We start from the raw sequence: 21,036 nt of genomic DNA, 5'->3' as shown, positions 1-21,036 counted from the left end.
CTCATATTAGTGGGGGAGTTCACTCAGTGACAAAAGTAGGTATGTGTGTCCTTCGTTTAAGCGAGTACTCGTAAGTAAAGTGTTCGTTTAACGAGGGATGAGTGTAATAGTATGAGGCTGGATCTTAAAGACTGCTCAGCACCCAACATCATCTCTTGAGAACAAGGGGAGCACATGAATACTGAGCCCTTCTGAAAATGCAGCTGTAGAGCTCTTAACATTCAATCTGTGTAGTCAAGCTTGCTTGTAAACAAGTAAGCTTTGAGATGGAAACAGGAAGTTAGTGGATTTGTTAAAATGAAAGTCAAAATCCAGCTTAGTTAGGAGGAAATTGAACTTAGCCTTAGAGAGCATAGCACGGTGGTGAAGAGAGGGAACAGTGTCAAATCAGGACCTGTCTCTCTCAATCCTTTGGACTGACACTCTCACTTCTAGAAGAAGTGAAATCTTGACAGAGACATACTACAACAGAAACAAAGGGTCCTGTGGCACCTTATAGACTAACAGAAAAGTTTTGAGCACGAGCTTTTGTAAGCACAGACTCATTTCATCAGATGCTGGTCTTGGAAATCTGCAGGGCCAGGTATAAATAAGCCAGAGCAATGGTGGGGATAACAAGGTTAGCTCAGTCAGCAAGGGTGAGGCTTACTACCAGCAGATGGTCAGGAGGTGTGAACACCAACTGAATGTACAACAGAATGTTCTTAAAGGCTAAAACAGTGATATCATGTAAGGTAGGAAGATTAGGTGCTAGGTTTGGACTTGGAAACCCTGGATTTAATTACCAATCCTACTACAAGTGAGTGTGACTCTGAGCAAGTCACTTAATCTCTCCATGCCTCGTATACTTATCAGTAAAGTGAGGATTATAATGCTTTCCTACCTTACAAGGATGTTTTGATAACTATACAAGTGTAAGGTACTCAGATACTGAAATGAACGTGGCTTTATAAATTACTAAGATAGCCAATGGTTCAAATGCTAATAATAAGGCCGCTCACAAATGGCTGTAAATGTGTAACAGTCCTTCATGTATTTTAACAATCACAGACTAGGCAGATCAATTCAGTAAGAAGACAGTTCAACATGAGGAAACCATGGAAGCTAAAGGATTAAATCCTTTGCAAGAGACTAAACAGCAAATATCTCTTGTATTTTAAAACAAAAGTTTCCTTAGTGGAAAATGTATGATTTTTCAAGATTCAACAGACTTAATTCATGTAAATCATTTCAATCAGAGGTAGAGCCACATACCATCAGCCTGAAAGACTTCAGGGTCTTAAGGCATGAAAGAAGATGATGACCCAGAGATCTGAAAAAAAAAAAAAATGAAGCAAGGTTCTTTTGTAAAGGGCAGGAGATCTGAAAACCAGATCTAAAAAGCCTCAGTCTGAAGCTCTTATGTGTATTATAGTGGTATGGTACAGGCTATAATTAAAGACTGGGGTGATATTGTGCTAGGTACTGTTCTACAAGAAGGGACAGTCTCTGACCCCAGAAGTATGCAATTTCAATACACACAACAGAAACCAGGTAGAAGTGCGGGGAATCACCATGTCCACTTCCTACAGTCCTTTTGTTGGAATCTTGCATTGCATATTGCCATCTCCTGCTCATTGGAAATTCTACTAGTTTCTCACCTCGTTTGTTTCTTTCTCTGTATCCAAACCTTCCCGTGACACACACACACACACACACTCACTCACACTCACTCTCTCTCCCCCTGCCGTCGAAATAAGGGGCCAGCAAAGTCTGCAGATGGGGTTAGAGGCTGGACTAGCCCTTCTGGGGCAAGAGCAAGCCGCTCCCTTAAAGGGCCCCTCCCAGAAACACTCGGTCTGCACAGCTCAAGGTCCACAGAGCTGACAACCGGTTGCAGACCCCGTGCACACAGCATGGACCCCCAGCTGCTGCAGGAGCAGCAGCAGCAGCAGCAGCCGCCGCCACCACCAGAAGCCCTGGGCTAATGGCTGCTGCATGTGGCGACTGTAGAGCCCTGCAGGGGCTGGACAGAGTGTCTCTCAACCCCTCAGCTGATGGCCGCCATGGAGGACCCTGCTATTTCGATGTAGCAGGACGCAGATTATTTACGCACGCCCTAGTTCGACATTGAATGTTGAAGTAGGGCGCTATTCCCATCTTTGGATCGGAATAGCGATTTTGACTTCTCACCGCCTAACGTTGATTTCAACATCGAAATAGTGCACGGCGTGTGTTGACACAACACGTGCTATTTCGACGTTGTGCCAGCTACTTTGAAGTAGCTGGCTAGTGTAGACGCGCCCTAGCAGAACAGTCAAAAACACACTGAAGGTTTTTGGTTTGTTTGTTTGTTTTTTTAAGGAAATAAACTACACCAGCAAAAGTCCATAAGGGAGGATGATTGCAGTAGAAGAGCAGGTGGAATATACTAAAAGAGGTGAGACACCAGCTAGGGGCAACCTCTAGTCTCACTTTTCCCTCCTGGGTGCATACCAAAAATATAGTGGCCACAGACCACCCGCAGGTATACAACACATGCAAAGCCCTGCTTCTTTTATGGGAGATGGGAAATTTCTACTGACCGTCTGGGCAGCTATGCTAAGAACACACTTGCTCAGCATACGTATTGAGAACACTGCTAAGGCTGGGGTGAGGAGTCAAGAACTATCCTGCAGTAGGTGGGGATTGCTCCAGCCCCTACTGGTTAACCATAACCGATAAGCCATTAGCACCCCTATTATAAAATGGGGTTCCTTTGGAAAAACTGAGTTATAGCAAAGTAAAATAAGGACTAGACTTAGGGCATTACCATTATAGTCTGACCATGATGTTCCAAAATAAGGAGCATGTATTGTATAACAAGAAAATGACAGTGGCAACTGGCAACTTTAGATTTCTCTTTTTGCAGTTTTCTGTACGGTATATTTAAGTGACGACTTCTAAACCTAGTTAACTAATTAAACAAGCCGTAAGGATTAGCTAAATTAAACCTTTATTCCCCCTCTAACATACACAATGAACAGCTTGGGAATTCACTTGTCAAATCAAACTTATACTAAAAAGGCATGGAGAGAGTCTTAAAGAATGATGAATCACAAAGGCTACGTCTACACGAGCCCCAAACTTCGAAATGGCCACGCAAATGGCCATTTTGAAGTTTACTAATGAAGCGCTGAAATGCATATTCAGCGCTTCATTAGCATGCGGGCGGCCGCGGCGCTTCGAAATTGATGCGGCTTGCTGCCGCGCTTCTCGTCCAGACGGGGCTCCTTTTCGAAAGGACCCCGCCTACTTTGAAGTCCCCTTATTCCCATGAGCTGATGGGAATAAGGGGACTTCGAAGTAGGCGGGGTCCTTTCGAAAAGGAGCCCCGTCTGGACAAGAAACGTAGGGACAAGCCACGTCAATTTCGAAGCGCCGCGGCCGCCCGCATGCTAATGAAGTGCTGAATATGCATTTCAGCGCTTCATTAGTAAACTTCGAAATGGCCATTTGCGTGGCCATTTCGAAGTTTGGGGCTCATGTAGACACAGCCAAAGTGAATTAGTTACTAACCAGCTGATCCACTTGGCCATAACCACATCTTTATCCACATCATTTTCATCATTTTCTCCCAATATGCCATTTTCTTTAATGCTTCATACTTGCACATAGGCCCTACTTTGCTCGCACTTGTTAAGTTTTCCTTTTTTTAACCCAGGAAATGAATTTCTTTAAAATATTCCCAGTTTCTTTATCAAAGAAGGGGTCCAAAATGTGAAGAGAATGTAAATACAAACGGTGTTGTCATCCTCAGTTTCCAAAAAGCAAGATCATAGCTCTGTCTACAGCTGCAGAGTAAACTAGTAAGACTTAGTAATTTCACAGTTGCAATTCAGATTTCTCTGAGCAACTGTGCAACATCCAAGAATCATGTTAGTTTCATGCTGCTGATACTTGAAAAAACTATTTACTGCAGTAACAGCATAAACTATAGAGGTAATTATATTATTCCCCCATATTTAATACATTAAATACCATTATACTGTAATTTAAATTAAGTTGCTGAAGAATTTCCAGTCTGTTAAAACAGTGCCCCAAATCCAGGAATTTAGCCACACAGCTTAACCTACCTACTTTATTGCATTCCGCATATTAGAGAATAAAAACCAAAGACATTTACATTCACTTCAAGTCAAAGTGGAATTCATCTATTTTAGGGTTTTCTACAGTGCCTATCAGAGTAACTGTAAGCCTCAAAGCCTGCAATGGAGCCCTGATAAAAGGCAACAGCTCTCCTGGAAACAGCAGGTGATGTAATAAGCCATTTACCCTGAGCTAGCTCCTGGGAACCTCCTTTATTGGGATTATCTTAATGCCCTCCTATTTGATGTTTGAGTTGTAACTTCATCCTTCCAGAATGATCAAAAGTTGAGTATGAATACCTTCCAACATTCTTTTAAAGGCTTGGACACGCCTACAATTATTCCTTTAGGAAAGACTGTTCCAATTTAGCACTGTGGGAGAGAACAATGGACTATAAATAAGTCTGCGTATGGTTACAGTCCTACTCCTCTGGGTCATCACCACCTCCACTGGACAAGTCAGACTATACCAGGACTGAAGGCGGTGATGCCATCACTGACACAGACAAGTGGTCTTGACACAATCTCCGAAGAATTAGATTGATAAAAGTAGGTTTCTTCGAGACTTTCACAGGGACCTAGTTCTGGAGCAGAGACTATACGTGGGGGGAGAGCATGCAGGGTCAAAGTGGCCCCTCCCCCCATATTTCTGCCAGGGCTGGGAGTTGAGTTAAGACTGGTTGAGGGGCAGGCCCACCAACTGTTGGTGGGGGGAGGGGGGCGGAGAGAGAGAGAGGTTATGAGAAGAAATGGGATGACAAGGGGGCTTGGCATTTCAAAAGGAGCCGCAACCACTGTCTGCCGCTGCTGATACTTTGGCAGCAGCAGCCAGAACTGGACTCCTCTGAACTGCTGTGGCATTACTGTACCACATAGCTCACGAGAAGCGAAGATGGGGAAGGCTCAGTGCTGCAACCCCAGCAGCACTAAGGGCTGACTGTCCTAGGCCCTGGCCCTTCCACCCCTGGCCCTCCAAGGCCCCCTCCCACCTTTGCTTGAGGGCCCATGGTGGCTGTTGGCCCCGCTGATGAGGGGGACGTGCCTAAGAAAGGTACTAGCACTTAGCACTCTGGCTGAGGACTGCTAGAAGGTGCCCAGAACAGGAAAGAGACATATGGCAGGCAGTGCAGTCCTGCTAGCAGCACAGCAAGACCCGAGTCCCACCCCTTCCTCATACACAATCACAGTTACCTAGTTACCAGTAGGTGTTCACAGCCCACTGTGCACACAGCAGGGAGGTGATGGGAGAAGTAAGGGAGGATGGAGTTGTGAGGGAAGTAGGAGCAACAGGGTGAAAGCTTTGAAAGGGTTTGGGAGGAACGCAGGGGGCGGAGGGGGGCACCTGTACAACCTTTAAATTGTGCCCCCTACCATAGAGTTACAAGTCAGCTCTGTTTTGGAGGACTCACACACAGAACATTGAATCTTGTCCTCCCTGACCTATATGGATTCCAATGGGGAGAGAGCTGCCATGAGATAGCTCTGGCCTTCTAAAACTTTACCTACAGCTGTACTAAAAAAAAGAGAGACTTACTTCTAAAATTAAATACTCAGATGTGGAGGAAGGCAGAGTGAGGGAGATAGAGGGTAAGGTTAGGGACTGTTAATCCCCAGGAGACTTAATGCTCCATCAAAGATTGTAACTAAATTGTACAAAAGATGTATTAGGAACACGAGCGCACGGAAAAGTAATGGGCAACGCAGGGTGGAATATTTAAATTTGAAGTGATTAAATCACCAATTTTAAATCATGATTCAAATTAGCAAGCAGGAAACCTTAATTTAAATAACTAATTTTAAACTGGTTTTGCATCTGTACTTTTTAGTTATTTTTTCTGAAGGGTTGAGCCTCATTGGTTGCCAACTATTACAATATTTATTTGCAATTACAGACTCCACAATAACTGTGGTACTTATTGCAACTTAGGAAAACATAATGTATCCACATAAACAAAGTATTTATAGAGCTTAAATTTTTATTGTTTGTTTACATATTTATATCCACATAGAACGAATGATGCCTTTCAGATTTACTGAACAATTTTTTCCACTTATGAGGAGAATAAAAGCTCTTATTTGCTTGGAAACTGTATGTGACTGTGTGTATCAGGCATTTGAGGACTCCTGCTAGTGGGCTCACAGTCTTAGTACACACACCACAGAAAAGGAGAGGTGACGGTGGGTCTTCCGTGCCTGCCTAGAATGGATGAGGGCAAATGACAAAATCAGATTGAAGCAGGCTTAAATAACAGGCATTCCATGGGCTGAGTAGGTCTGTTCCAATGGGAGGACCAGCGGGACAAAGAAGGTGTTCCACGTTGGAACTCAAGGGAGAATAAGACAATGGGTTCTGGTGACGCAGGCATTGCACGAGAAAGAACTTCAGCCTTGAGGTAAAGCCAAAGAAGAATGGACTATGTGAGAGGTGACCCAGGGAATGGCAGCAGTATTAAAGGAAACAGCATGAAGAAAAACTAGATAGTAAAGACTTGGAAATAAGAGAGTTGCTGAGGGAAGGGTATTTGGCTTCGTCCCGATGGCAGAAAGGCCACGAAAATATTTTTGGTGGGGGGTATGACATTCCCATATCATACCACCCTTATTTCTGTGCAGCTGCCTTCACAGCTGGGCTAATGGAGAGTGGCAAGTGATGGGCAAGGACCCAGCTCTGAAGGTAGTAGCACAGAAGGATGGAAATACCATACCATGGCATCCTTACTTCTACACTGTTGCTGGTGGTAGCTCTGCTTTCAGAGCTGGGCTGCTGCTCTCTAGCCATCCAGCTGTAAATACACAAAACCAGCACATAAGTAAGGATGGTCATAGCACAATCTGTACACTAACCTTGCAATCCCCACAGAACCCTCTTTTGTATCAGGAGCAACTACAGTTATAACGCCACAAAATTTCAGATTTAAATCGAATTTACATTTTAGAAAAGTTTATCACCATGAAACTGATCAAAGTAAACTGAATTTGGTAGGATTTTATTAATGATGTCTGCAGGAATAATCCATTTGGCCTTCAATGGCTGTGGTTTCCTAAACATTTCAACCTTGGCACCAAGAGCAAAAAGTCCCTTAGGAGAAGGGACAGTCAGTCTACTGAAAGATTGAACTGTACTTCAAGTTCAATAGTAATTTTACAAACTCTATGTGGGGTTAGAAAAAGAGGTAATATGTGGTTTTAACAGAAATCATACCACTGATTAATGGGTGGCATTTTTGTTTGTTTTTTTTTGTTTGTTTGATTCTGCTATTTGATTTAGTTACATATATAATAATAATAGTCAATGGAGAGGGAAGATATATACAAACATCAAAAGAAAATCTTTGAAATAGAAAAGATTGCAAAAAAAATGGAATATACTTGAGAGAAAAAAGTGGCTATGTTTTATTTTGCTTTGCAAAAATTCTGTGTGTCTAAACATTTTATTAGGCCATCAATCTTTCAAAAAACTATTTCAAATATTTTGTTGTATTTCCTTTTACAATCAGAATGATACTGTTCACAGCTTCAAGCTTTGAAAAGTTTGAAATTTTAAAATTTGCTTTATAGTATTTTACTTTGACCCACACTTTCAAATCTGAATGTGTAAGCTTCAATGAAATCTGCAGATGCGCTGCACTTTTTCCAAAAATCAGTCATCTTTACTTAGGTGCCTACCTAATATTGAGTTCAAAGTCTAATTTAAGGCAATCATGTTTGAAAAACGTAGCTATTATTTTACACAAACTCTGAAAAAATAATTTACATAGTACTGTATGTCTTTAAAAAAAGAGAAAGAAACAATGCCACAAAATTAATTAGCCATACAAACTTCAGGAAAGAAGATCAATCAGAAGAGCAAGAATAGATTTATATGTGGTAGCTTACAAAATGTGCCCTCAAAGCCCCAGTTTACGCTTACTTGCCCTGTTCTTTCTTGGAATAAACAGGAAGGAAACATTAATTCCTCTCTGGTGAATACAAATTGAGATGGAATTTAGAGAACTTACAAGATAAAAGAAAGTAACTGCACTGCCCTCCCAGTCTCTTCCACCTGGAGTAGAATATTTAGCTGCAGTTTTGCTCACAGCTGCCTCCTTTTCTGATGGCATTTACAAAGTATCTAACACTATCTACTTACATGGCTACCCATACAGTTTTTATGAGAGTGGGCCCTAATTCTGTAAGAATTATTATGAACATCAAAGAAACGAGACATTTACTGACGGGGGAAGAGGAAAAAAATGTGAAGTAATGAGGGTCCTACTGTATTTACCTTATGCGCAGGGCATTTGGACAGCAAGAGAAACCAAGTAAGGAGCAATTTTGGTCAGAGAAAGAACATGGTAGTCTAATGGGAAGCCTTTGTTCTTCAAAAGGGTCTCCTTTTTCCCTTTTGTGCTTCACTTAATTCATGGCATCTGAGCTGCTCTTGAACTTGACAGACGGTGAAGGGGAGGATGAAGAGAGGGGGAGACAGACGAAAAAAAGAGTAAGGACTTCAAAAGAGTTTCCCTTTAAAAATTCAGTTGTACTGATGAAGGTTCCAGAATCAGAAAAGGGCAGAAAACACTCTCTCTCCAGCTAAATTATTTGAATTGCCCCAGCTCTTAAAGAAGCTACAACAGTGATAAAACAGATAAATAGGAAGTAAAACAAGCAAGAGAAGTATGGTGTTTTTCACTTTATATTAATCTTTAACCTTATTTTGTATAGGTAAAAATATTTATTTATTAAAGACACTACCAGAAAAATACCTGGTTTCTAGCAATGTCCTGGAAAAAACATGCAGTTTACATGTGGCCCAATCAAATGATTCCCCATACAGAAAACTATGGTTAAACCACTACAGGAAATCAAAGATAACCAGCGCCATCTAGAGGATGAATTCAGCAATGAATATTACATACTTCTCCAAAATTCAACATAAAATGAACTCAGTAGTCAAACTTTAATTGGTATTTACTGCGAATTTCAGAAACAGGAAACTTGCTTAACATAGTACTCAGTGCAAGCAACTTCGAATATCCAATGACTCTTCAGAATGACAAGAGACAGAGAAGCTGCCAGTGCTAACAAAGAAACCAAGTTCAGAATTTTAGAAATCTCTACCAAAGTTGAAGTAATTCATTTCTCTTTGTGACTCTTAAGAGCATGTTCAAATGGCCTAACTCAATAGGACAATTTTAATGATATGCAAGGAATATGAAATAGGGTCCCAACCTTTGACCACACGTTGATAAAGACTACAAAATGTCTCATGGCTCTGTGTGTGCTATAGAACTAGACAAAACAACTTTTAATATTCACTCTCACACCACACAAAGGCTATGTCTACACTAGCCAAAAACTTCAAAATGGCCATGCAAATGGCCATTTCGAAGTTTACTAATGAAGCGCTGAAATACATATTCAGCGCTTATTTAGCATGCGGGCGGCCGCGGCACTTCAAAATTGATGCGGCTCATCCAGACGGGGCTCCTTTTCGAAAGAACCCCGCCTACTTCAAAGTCCCCTTATTCCTGGACGAGCCGCGCGGGTTGCAACCTGCGTCAATTTCGAACTGCTGCGGCCTCCCGCATGCTAATGAAGTGCTGAATATGTATTTCAGCGCTTCATTAGTAAGCTTCAAAATGGCCATTTGCATGGCCATTTCGAAGTTTTGGCTAGTGTAGACACGGCCACAGTCTATGATGTCACTTCTTAGAAAGTCCATAATCCTTAGTTTGTAAATCTAGTTAATGATATGGATATGTAAGAATTCAGGCTGCACATTTCATATTCATTTTCCATATTCTACAGATCACATCAGTCATACATCAACATATGTAAATCTTTACCTGTACTAAGTATGTACTTTACACTAACGTGCATCAGTATATTGTGTGTCAGAACGAATGTTTGTGAAATGAATAAAGTGAGGTTTCACACCCCTGTATTATCATTATTAAAACACATAACTGTATTGGTCTTGGAACGTTTTATATCAATTACTGTACTGAATAAAGAGAAGTTACTCACCTGTGTAGTAACGATGGTTCTTCGAGATGTGTCCCCATGGGTGCTCCACAGTAGATGTTGGGCTTGCCTGGAGCCGCAGATCGGAAATTTTTTTAGCAGTCTCCGTCGGGTCGCGCATGCACCGATGCACGCCGGTCCTTCGCATGCCTTCAGTTACACGCGCGATCCGGTCCCCGCCAGTTCCTTGACCAACTGCCCCGGATGTTTCTGAAAAACGTGAAAACAAATCTCCGAAAAGGGGAGGAATGGGTGGGTAGTGGAGCACCCACGGGGACACATCTCGACAAACCATCGTTACTACACAGGTGAGTAACTTCCTCTTTCTTCTTCGAGTGGTCCCCGTGGGTGCTCCACAGTAGGTGACTACCCAGCAGTGACCCCAATTAAGGAAGTGGGTGTCCGCTTATGTGCGGCTTGCCCTTGATAGGACTGCTGTTGATAGGTGTGTATCCTTGTCGAACACCCGGTGCATGGCATAATGCTTGGCAAAGGTGTCGTAAGATGACCAAGTCGCCGCTCTGCAGATGTCTTTTAATGCGATGCCTTTGAAGAAGGCCATCGACGCTGCCATCGCTCTGGTGGAGTGAGCCCCGGGCGGAACTAGCAGAGGGGTCTTACTCAGCTCATAACACAGTCTTATGCAGGATACGATGTGATTTGAAATTCTTTGTGAGGATAGGCCTTCCCCTTTCGACCTGGGTGCGAGAGACACCAGGAGTCTGTCCGTTTTCTGGAAGGGCTTAGTTCTGTCTATGTAAAAGGCCAACGCCCTCCTTACGTCTAGCAGGTGCAGCCGCGCCTCTTTGCTAGAGTTATGAGGCTTAGGATAAAATGAGGATAATGCTATTGGTTTGTTAATGTGGAACTCTGAGGAAACCTTTGGAAGGAAGGCCGAGTGCAATCGTAAGATCACCGCTTCTTTTGAGAATACTGTGCAGGGTGGCATTGCCATTATTGCTGCGAGTTCGCTCACCCTGCGGGCTGACGTAATCACGAGAAGGAAGGTTGTTTTCAGGGTAAGTAGCCAGAGGGGTATCGTGGCCAATGGTTCAAAGGGTGGTCCCGACAGTGTGTGGAGGACCAAGTCCAAACTCCTTGACAGCGATAGCGGTTTCCGAGGGGGGTACAGGTTTACCAGCCCCTTTAGGAACCGCGTGACCATAGGATAGGCGAATATGGTTGGCCCTTCCTCTTTATGTTGAAACACTGATATAGCTGCAAGATGGACCTTTAGTGAGGATAGGGAAAGTCCGTCTTGTTTTAGCTCCAGCAGATACTCTAGAATTGCAGTTATAGGAATGCCCTGAGGAGTCAACTGCTTGGAAGAGCACCAGGAGATGAATCGTTTCCACTTCTGCGCGTTACTGCTTCTGGTGGAAGTCCTTCAACTGGACTCCAAGACATGTTTCACTCCCTCCGAACATGTGCTCTCTAAGGCGCTGAGCCATGGATTAGCCATGCCTGCAGGCAGAGTCTTTGAGGATGTGGGTCCACTATGGACCCCTGGGCCTGCGTGAGAAGGTCCGGCACTACCGGTAGGGGGAGTGGCGGGCGGCATGACATGTGCAGAAGCAGAGGAAACCTTTGCTGTTCGTCCCAGGTTGGGACTATCAGTATTATGTGTGCTCTCTCTCTTTTGGCTTTCTCTAGAACCTTGTGAATGAGTGTCATGGGAGGGAACGCATAGAGTAGAGGGCCCTTCCATGGCACCGTGAAGGCGTCCCCCAAGGATCCCTGTCCTATGCCCGCGCTGGAGCAGTACTGAGGGCATTGTTTGTTGTTGTAAGTGGCAAACAGATCAATTTGGGGAACCCCCCATTTGTGAAAGACTTATCGGAGCAGATCGGCACGGATCTGCCACTCGTGCGTGAGCGCAAAGCGTCTGCTTAGTTGGTCTGCCTTCATGTTGTGGACACCGGGTAGGTATGAGGCTTTTAGCATTATATTGTTGACAATGCACCAGTTCCACAACCGGACTGCCTCCGCACGTAGCGCACAGGATCTGGCCCCTCCTTGCCAGTTGATATAAAACATGGTGGAGGTGTTGTCAGTATTTATCCCAACTACTTTGCTGTGCAGGTATTTCCAAAAACGTCTGCACACATTGAACACTGCTCTGAGTTCTAGTATGTTTATGTGCAATGTCTTTTCCGCGGGGGACCACAGCCCCTGAGTTACTTTGTTGCCGATGTGCGCTCCCCAGCCTATGTGGGATGCATCTGTCATAAGAAAAATCACGATTTGTGGTTGGTGGAAGGGCAGCCCTACAAGTAAGTTCTTGGGGTCTACCCACCATGCCAGTGACCTGCGCACCTCTGCTGTGGGTGGTACTGTCCTGTGGATGGTATGGACTATTGGTTTGTAAACGCTTGCCAGCCAATGCTGCAGGCCCCGCATATGCAGCCTGGCATTCTGTACCACGAACGTGGTGGTCGCCATGTGCCCCAACAGTTGTAGGCATGTTAGGATTGGCACTGTGGGGCTGTACGTCATCACTTGTACCAGGGATTTGATGGTGCGGAAACAGGCCTCGGGCAGGTATACTCTTGATGTAGTAGAGTCTATGCGTGCCCCTATGAACTCTATATTCTGCGTAGGCTCGGTCTTTGATTTCGAGAGGTTGATAACTAGGCCCAACGAGGCGAATGTGTTTGTAGTAACGTGTATCATGCGCAGGACCTCTGCCTTTGAGGCCCCTTTCAGTAGGCAGTTGTCCAGGTATGGAAAAATGAAGACACCCTATCTGTGTAGGTAAACTGACACTACCACCAGTGTTTTGGTGAACACTCTGGGCGCCGAAGAGAGACCGAACGGAAGAACTCTGTATTGGAAGTGCTCCCTGCCTACTGTGAAGCGGAGGAAATGTCTGTGTGCCGGGTGAATAGTTATATGAAAATACGCGTCCTGCAAGTCAAGGGCTGCAAACCAGTCTCCATCGTCCAATGCCGTAAGTATGGAGGCAATTGTAATCATCCTGAAACGCTGTTTGCACAGATGCCGGTTGAGGGCCCGTAGGTCCAGGATTGGCCTCCAGCCTCCTGTCTTCTTCTCTGTTAGGAAGTACCGTGAGTAGAAGCCTTTCCCCTGGAATTGTTCCGGGACTCTCTCCACCGCCCCTATGAACATGAGATGGTCTACCTCCTGTTCTAACCTTGTGTCGTGGGAGGGGTCCTTGAAGGGCTGGGTGGGCGGTTTTGGTGGAGGCAGTGATTGAAAGGGGATCGTGTATCCCGTGGCTATAATTTCCAGTACCCATTTGTCTGTGGTGATGTTTTGCCATTGACAGTAGAACGGTTTGAGCCAATGATGGAACATGTGCTGGGATTAGCATTGAGGGATGGCCTTGATATTGCAGTCCTTGACATACCCGTCAAACTTGCTGTCTCAGGGCTTGCCGAGGGTGCGCGACCCTGCTGGGGGCGTCATCTGGGGGCCCTATACTGTCGCTGCCGGTGGTGGTGCCCTTGGTCATAGCTCTGTTGGTATTGTGTACGCTGAGGTTGATAAGTGTAGCGCCTTTGCTGAGTGTAAAACTTCTTCCTCCTGCACAGAGGGGTATATATGTCCAGGGTCCTAAGTGCGGTTCTCGAGTCCTTGCTGGAGTGTAGGACCGAGTCAGTTGAATCTGCGAATAACTTCTGTTTATCAAATGGAAGGTCTACGATTTTTGTTTGCAGATCTCTGGGAATGCCGGACATCTGGAACCACGATTCCCTATGCATTACCACTGCTGTGGCTGTGGCGCATGCTGCCATGTCTGCCACCTCCAGGGCAATCTGAACTCCTGTTCGTGAGGCCGCGTAGCCCTCTTGGACGATCACTTTTAGCACTGGTTTCTTATCCTCCGGAAGGAAATCCATGAGGGAAGTAAGTGTGGAATAACTGTCGAAGTTGTGGTTTGACAGGTGTGCTGCATAGTTCACCATTCTGAGTAGTAAGGTAGAGGAGAAACAGACCTTCCTACCGAACATGTCTAATTTCTTCGTGTCTTTTTCTGACCCTCCTGATTTATATTGGGGTGTCTTGGATCTCTGCTGTGATGATTCGACTACCAGGGAATTTGGTTGAGGGTGGCTAAACAGGAATTCCATGCCCTTGGCTGGGACAAAGTATTTCTTATCCGCCCTCTTATTTGTGGGAGGGACGGAGGCTGGAGTCTGCCATATGTTGGTGGCTGACTGCATAATCACTTCATCTAGTGGGATAGAGATCTGAGATGAAGCCGGGGGTCTTAAGTTTTTCAGGAGTTTATGATGTTTCTCCTGCACCTCTGCTATGTGCATGTCCTGTGTTTGTGCTACTCTCTTGAATAGTTCTTGGAATTGCCTAAGGTCGTCCGGGGGGGAAATATCCCCGGGGACCATCCCCTCATGTGGGGAGGACGAAGAGGCGTCGCTATGATATACCTCCTCTAATTCCTCCGATTCCTGGATTTGTTCATACGCTTGCCCTTTTGAGGAATCAGAGGGGAGGTCCAGGGCCCCAGGCGGACCAACATCCACCTGGGAAGGCTGTGTTCTTCTCACGGAGTGAGACTGTGTGAAGGGGTGTTGGCAAGGTGTGGGTGGGGATCTACCCCTGGATCTGGATCCCCTGTGCCGGTGTTCAGTATGGTAGGGACGGCCATAACAGCAGGGGCAAGGGCCCGGTGATGGGGATCTGGACCACGATCGGAAAACGTACACATGGGGTCTAGATGAGCATGACCTCCGTGATGACACTGACAGTGGCGGAGATGCTCTGTGATAGTATTCATAGGGGTCCCTACTGGAGATTGGTGAAGGCTGTCTGAGCCAGGGGGATGGTGGTTGAAGGAACGGGGATGGAGGTCTGAAGCAGGCCATTGGAATTGCTGCCCGATGTATTTCGGGGGTGGGGGAGGAAGCTGGGCGATAACAGCAATGCGGTGACCTCCGGGGATGGGCTGCGGTGCCAGGTTTTGGCTTTTACTTTTCCCCATCCCTGCAAAGCAGGTGCCACCCCCTCCTGTGCCAGGGACCTTGGCGCCGTTGTGGGTGCCGCGCTTGGTGCCCCTGTGCATGGCGCCGCGTGGGTAGCTTCCTCCAGCACCGCTGGGGCCCGTGCCGGGTACCCCTGCTCTGGTGCCGTCAATGCCGCAGGGCTCGGTGCCATGGGAGTCGGTGCCGCTGATTCCGGCGCCTGCGGCGCCCCCGGTGCCAACTGCTTAATGGTCAGACTTTCTGTTTCTTAATGCTTATGGTGATTGCGTTATTTTTATTGTCTCTCAGAGATAATTATCCCATCTCTGGTTAAACAGTTACTCACCTCATATACCTATTGTTCTTGAAGATGTGTTGCTCATGTCCATTCCAATTAGGAACATACACTTGCATAGCAAGAGGAAAAATGTGTTCCCAACAGATAGCCATAGGGTCAGCATGGGTGTCCCCTGGTGAGGAGCCTTCATGGTATCCAATATATGGCCCCTCTGATCTGCCCCCTTCCTACTGACTACACCCACAGTGGGGACAGGGGACAATAGAATGGACATCTTGCCGTCATGGTAGGGAACTGCAATGTTGTGAATGTCATCAGCCAAAGCTCAAAACCTTGTATCCAGTAGGAGTATCTTGGCTTGTATTGAGTCTAAGAGCACTCCTACCAGCTCTTTTCTCTGGACAGGTACTAAAGTGGACTTTGCCTTGTTTATGCAGAGACCTAAGTTGAAGCAAGTGTGCCTCATGAACAAATGATCTACCTCTACTTGGGACTCTGACCGAGACTTGATCAGCCAGTTACCTAGGTTTTGGAGAATTTGTATGTGGTTCCTGTGGAAGAAGACAGGGATTACTGCCATGCATTTGGTAAACACCCTTGAGATAGCTAATAGCCCAAAGGGAAGGACCATAAATTGGTAGTGTGCACTATTCACCATAAATTGGGGGCATTTCCTGTTGGGTGGGTAAATGATGATGTTAAAATAAGCATCCTGAAGTTTGAGGGCAGCAAACCAGTCTGCTAGATCTAGGGAAGGAATTATCAAGGCCAAGGAGACCAAGCAAAACAATCTTTTTCATGAACTTGTTCGGCTCTTGCATGTCCAGAATGGATCTGAGCCCACCCCTGGCTTTTGGCATTAGAAAGTATCAGGAGTAAAAGCACTGTACCTTGAAGTCCTAAGGAACCTCCTTCACTGCTCTTAAAGCCAGGCGTGAATGCACTTCCTGGAGGAGGAGGTACTCCTGAGAAGGGAACTTGAAGACCAGGGAAGTGGGATGGGAGGGAGCTGAACTGAATGGAGAAAGGAGCCAGTCCCTTCTTCTACATGCAGGACCCACTGATCCAATGTAATGCAGGACCAACTGTGGTACAGAGATGCAGTTGGGACGAGAAAGTAGAATGAAGTGAATCCAGCTGTTGGAATGGTGTAACACCCTGGACTGTACCTTCAAAATGTCTGCTTTGCACCTGAAGAACGCTTCTCCTGGTCTGAGCCCTCGCCACACTGGCGGAGACACCTCCTTCCATTCTTATTCCTCCACCTTTGGACACCTCTCTTCTGTTATTAATAAGGAGGCGGTGGTGGACAGGGCATGAAATGTCTACACTGGATGGCCAGCATATGAATTCCCAAGGACTTGAGAGTTGCTCTCGAGTCCTTGAGGCTGCAGAGCCTTCCATCCATTTTCTCAGAAAAGAGATAGTTCTTCAAAAGAGAGGTCTTGTAACCCTTGTTGGGCCTCATATGGAAGGCACAGAAACCTGAAAGACATTCACCCGTCAAGGCTTTGCCCAAGACCATGACATGAAGTGTCTCTGTCTGCAATACCTAATGCTACTCATGATATAAAAGTTTGCCCTCCTGTACCATGGCCGAAAAACTCAACTCTGGAGTCCTGTGAGAGCAGCTCCATAAGCTTAGCCATTGGAGATGATACATTGTATGACTACTACTATTGATGACTTGTTTATTAGGAATCCAGAGCTGTAAATCCCCAGCTGAATAACTTTCTGCCACACAAATTCAGTCTTTTTTGTCTCCCTATTTTTGGGAAGGGACCTTAATGTCCCTGATGCTCTTGATGATTCACTGCATCCACAACTACAGAATCAGGAGGAAGATGGGTATACAGATATTCATAATGGCTAGAAGAGGGGTATGCAACCTGCAGCTCATTACAGATTTCTTTGTGGCTCCTGACGCTATAATTGCAAAGTAAAAAATCCCTCCTGATTATTTTTGTAAATGGTGAATGTCTAAAAGCCCAACAATGAACAACTCATATTTAAATAGCAAACAATATGTGATCGCGAAATGCTGGACAACTCCCTCTTTAATACGTTCAGTGCATTGTGGGATATGCTACTGTATCTGTGTTTTGATCGTGTTGCAAATAAAGTCTTGATTTTTCAAAAGGAAAAGGAAGCTTGTGGCATTCCTGATATGAAGGGTAGCATGCCTTTTAAGAAAGAAAAATGAAACTGAACGTGAAGTAAAATTGGTATAATTAAAATGGGTTCGGGAGTGAAAAATCAGGAAGAGACTGGCACAAACATACACGTAAAGTGTGAGGAAACAGAATATGTAAAAAGTTTGTGAACGTCCTGCAGGAAACATGTATCATGTTACAAATCATTGTGTGCATGCTGTTCTTAAAACAGGAGTTACAGAAAGTATGGTTTGAACATTAATAAGGACCGTGTCATATTCACATGGATTGCAGCTCTTGAATTACTGAGTTTTTAACCAAATTTGAAAAAACTGGCTCTTCTAAGCCAGAGTCGGCAACCAAAAAAGCCAGAAGATATGAAATACTCCCCTCATTTCTCTTAGCTGCGGAGGTATTAAGGATGGAGTCTGCCACACTGCTTTGTTATTGTCTGAGATGGTCCTTTTCAAGGAAGGGCCACACGTGTCGGAGACAGAGTGAAAATGTCAACCACTGGATCCACATCCTTTGTCATGTCTTCAGCTTGGCATCCCCAAGCCTTGAGTGACCCTCCTCAAGAACGGATGGAGCATTCGGCTGTCCTCCAGGGTAGTGGCTGTGGCTGTACCTACCACTGCCACATCTGGTAACAAGGAAAAAAGATATTGCCAATCCAGGTGGCTATTCTGTGCCTTCAGCACTGGTAAGGGTCTCTGGAGCCACAATCCTCAGATGGTTGCTACAGGACTACTTGTAATTTGTGAAGCTGCAGACTAACATGGCTGTCACTTAGACTATAAACCTAATGATTTTATCTTCTGTGACAGGGCCATACAATTAGCCTTCTGGTAGATTAGTCCTAAATTATTTTCAAATGTACATATGATGCATGTAGTCAGTTAGTGAAGTGTGCCTTCTGAACAAAAGGTAGTACAGACACCACTGATTCTTGAAGGCAAAGACCCTTATGCAGTCAGATGCCACTTTCTCCGTTAATAGCCCTCTAACAAATGGCTTTTAAGGGCAGCCCAAATGAAGCGTACAGATTTTCTCCAGCCGATAGGCAACAAAATGTTTATTGTGGCATGACCTTTGTCAGAAAGGAATAGTTATAACTTGAAAACAATCTGAAGGTTAAAAATATGTTTACCTATTTGTCATAATACAGCCTCTGAATTTACTTTGACTCAGCTTTCATTGTGGCAGGGAGCAGCTAAACTTCATGAACAACTTTGTAGTCCAGTCATCTCCTCTGCTCCTCTTATCAGCCATCTCTCCACCTGAGAAATTCCTATTCTGAACTTGGTACCCTACACTCACTACGTTAAATTATTAACATTGCTAAGTGTTCATTCTTGCTGGGGTGTCATGGGAGGGGCTGTACAAGTTCTTCCTCAAAGCAGAAAACAATTAAACAACTGAAGAAAAAAATTGCATTTATGTGGCTGCTTAGACTCTGGGAAAAGACACTAAATACATAGCATAAAGTGCGAGGGAAGAGAATGAGGGAGAAGAGCGTATGAAACATTCCAGTCACAAAGGAAAAAGAAGAAGGGAGAATTACATTTGTTCCCCCTTCTCAAAATGGTATCTGATTTAAGACTGACTGACTTACGCTCACATTCTTTCCTTACATATTCCTGTTTCCTTTTCTTTTCATCTTCTTATTCCATACTGTCTTCCTCCAAACAGAAAAAAACAGAGTATGAGTGTGACATGCTTGATGCTGCTTTTCAGAGAGGCAGGAGCAAAATTATAGAGCCAGCTGATGCAGAGAACAAGAGGAAGAGGAAGGAAGAAAACAAGCTGGGAATATGGCTTCCTTTCCAAATTAGGGCACACACTTTCAAACAAATGTAAGGGATACTGGCAGTTCCCAAATCCCACTGAAGTTTAGCTCCCTTAGGTTCCTCTGAAGATGACAATCTAGTTGCCTCCTGTCCCAGTGATAGGTAAGGAAACAAAATCAGAGTCTTGCCATGGATAAAAGTAATTTCTGATCATATCCAAAAGACAAGACTTCTGGTGTTTATCTCACCATCAAAATTTCACTCAAAGTGCAAACCCTGTACTTATTTGGGCAAATCCAACAACACAGAGAGCATCCTCAACACCAGGAAAGTTCCCTAGTTATCTGACACATCACACACACCGCTCCTCTAGTCTTGATTGGGTTCTACCTCTCTCAACTATTTCCTTTTATCTCACTGTAATAGGCAGCATAGATGCAATTTAACACAGAAGACAGAATAAGAGATGGATCGTCCATAAACTAGAGAAATGTAATCTAGATTTAGTGACGTCAGCACACTGACACTCTCTTATACCATGCCTCTGTATAAAGGATTCTGATGAGGAACCAAATAAGTCATTTGCTCTCAGCTGGTTTCCCTTTATTGATGAAGCGCTATATAATTTCTTGCAAAGAAAGGTGATTTTGAAGATCTACATTGATCCTTTTTTGCAATATTGCAAAAGGGAATTTAGATGTTTTCTTGATTAGCACATTTATAAAGAACTATGAAGTGTATCTGTTTTTGCTTTGCTCAATCGGGTCTCACTATCATATATTTATAGGTCTGGCCCTTTTAGATTTTATCCTTGAGTAACCAAAGGCTCTGCAGCAAGCCTCAGAGATTAATATTTTTTTTACCTTGTATATTTTCCTCTAGTATGTGTGTGTCAGGATTAAAGTTATTATAAAGGTAAGTAAAAATGCTTAAACATATGAAGTTGAGACAATAAACCAAAGGACTCAAAAAAAGGGACAGTGGATTGTTGTATCCTTGACAAGGTCATCCCAGTCACAAACTATGTCACATGAGCTTCTGAGAAGAGCAACTCTGCAAACTTTTTTGTAAATAATTTAAAGGAATTAATGTAATGGAAAACTCCCCCAAATTTAATATTGTTACTCAAAATAACAATATTCAGCAATGTCATCAACTATGTGCACATAGTTAGCATAGAGACAATCTTAGATAACACAGCTCCACTTTCCTTACCTTTCTTTTTTCCTGCAATGACACCACATACTGCCTTGACCAGTTTATCCAACTTCCAGTGGATCAATTTCAGTTGTTTAAAAAGCTGCTTCTCCAGGAGGAGGAAAGAAAACTATAGATGTTTTAAAAGGGTACTGGACTAGAGGGAACAGCTGTCCTAATCTGTACTGCAACTCCTCCAATAATTTTTCCTGAATCACTTGCTAATTCACATTTGTTTACATGAAAGCTAATTCAGTCCTGCCTAGTTTAGCCTGCCTATGTTAAATTTCTAACACTCATTTTTATGCAATGCATTGTATTTCCAAAATGCAGGAAGCAACTGTAAATCTTATCCCTTAAAAAGTAAAAGGTATGTCATATGAACTTTCCCCAAAACCTTCTCAGACCAAATAATATTTGGCAGTAGATGGCAGTGACGCAGTCAGCCAGTCCGACTCATCCCACCTGGTGATCTTCACTGGCTTATTTCAAAAGTCTATTTTTATGCAAACAACAGGGTGGTATTTGTGCATTGCTTCAATC

General features: G+C 44.2%; 1 protein-coding gene across 7 annotated transcripts in view; it reads right to left on the bottom strand.

Moving 5' to 3' along the window:
• POU2F1 (POU class 2 homeobox 1) overlaps positions 1 to 21,036 on the bottom strand; it is a 252,484-nt gene that overhangs the window by 183,180 nt on the left and 48,268 nt on the right. The window contains exon 2 of one of the 7 annotated variants that reach the window (XM_074998148.1): positions 1,255 to 1,312. The exons of the other annotated variants lie outside the window; for them this stretch is intronic. The gene's annotated coding sequence lies outside the window, so the exon portion shown is untranslated. The remainder of the gene's footprint in view (positions 1 to 1,254; positions 1,313 to 21,036) is intronic. 7 annotated transcript variants of the gene reach the window in all.

Source organism: Carettochelys insculpta, chromosome 1 (assembly GCF_033958435.1).
Source record: "Carettochelys insculpta isolate YL-2023 chromosome 1, ASM3395843v1, whole genome shotgun sequence".
Taxonomy (NCBI): Eukaryota; Metazoa; Chordata; order Testudines; family Carettochelyidae; genus Carettochelys; species Carettochelys insculpta.
The sequence above is the reverse complement of the archived record's forward strand: the minus strand, read 5'-3'. Positions and strand labels throughout refer to the sequence as shown.